We start from the raw sequence: 1072 nt of genomic DNA on the forward strand, positions 1-1072 counted from the left end.
TATTTGACTGTCTTCGCCCTTGTGGACCACTGCAACCTCTATTTTCCCGATGGGGTACACTCTTTGCCCCGTGTATGTTTTCAATATAATCCCCGTATCCTGTAGGGGAATATGTTGGAATAACTTTCCGTAATCTTTCTTATTTATGACCGTCAATGCCGATCCAGTGTCCAATTCCAGTTTTACTTGGACTCCTTCTATCTGAAGAGTGACCCAAATTGTCTGGAGGTCTGCACCCTTACCAGCGTTGAGTACTCTTAAGCTAGCCAGTTCATTACAGCTTAAGCTAGCCAGTTCATTACTGCTAGCGTCTGAATCGGACTCCTGTTCAGTCACCTTGTGTACCTTTGCGTATTTTCCTTGCGGTGACTTCTTGTTGCTGGTCTTCTTCCCTGACCTGCATACTCTAGCTATATGTCCAAGCCTACCACAAGTTCTACATTCTTGGTTTTTAAACCAACACTGGTTCTGATCATGCGTTGTCTTTCCACAACGATAACATTTGCCAGAACTCACACCCAATTTGTGTGCACTGAGCTCCGGTGACCGTAGCTGCATTACTGCCGTGCCTCTCGCTGCGGCTTCGTGTGCTGCTGCCATAGTGACCGCCTTCTCAAGCGTCAGCTCATTCTCCTCGAGCAGTCGCTTTTGTGTATCCTGTTTAAATAAACCACACACAAATTTGTCTCGAAGTGCCTCTGTCAGTCCCGTTCCAAACTGGCAATATTTCGCTAATTTACGCAATTCCAGCAAATAATCAGCATTGCTTTCATGCTGTAGCTGCCTTCTGTCATAAAATTTAAATCGTTCCGCTAGCATCAGCAGTGTGGGGTTTAGATGATCTTTCAGGACAGTAACAATCTCATCGAACGTCTTATCCGCCGGTTCATCTGGTGATAACAGGTGTTTCAATTGCCCGTATGTCTTCCCACCCATTAAATTTAATAATGTTAGAGCTTTATCTTGGTCATGAATTTTATTGGCCTTACAATAATTTTTTACTCTTTCAACATATATGGCCCAATCTACGAGGTCACTATCAAAGGTGCTAATATTCCCGTGTTTAGGCATT

The sequence above is a fragment of the Somniosus microcephalus genome, unplaced genomic scaffold, assembly GCF_052327205.1.
Source record: "Somniosus microcephalus isolate GS21.2 unplaced genomic scaffold, FLI_Smic_1.0 unresolved_chr4, whole genome shotgun sequence".
NCBI classification, from domain to species: domain Eukaryota; kingdom Metazoa; phylum Chordata; class Chondrichthyes; order Squaliformes; family Somniosidae; genus Somniosus; species Somniosus microcephalus.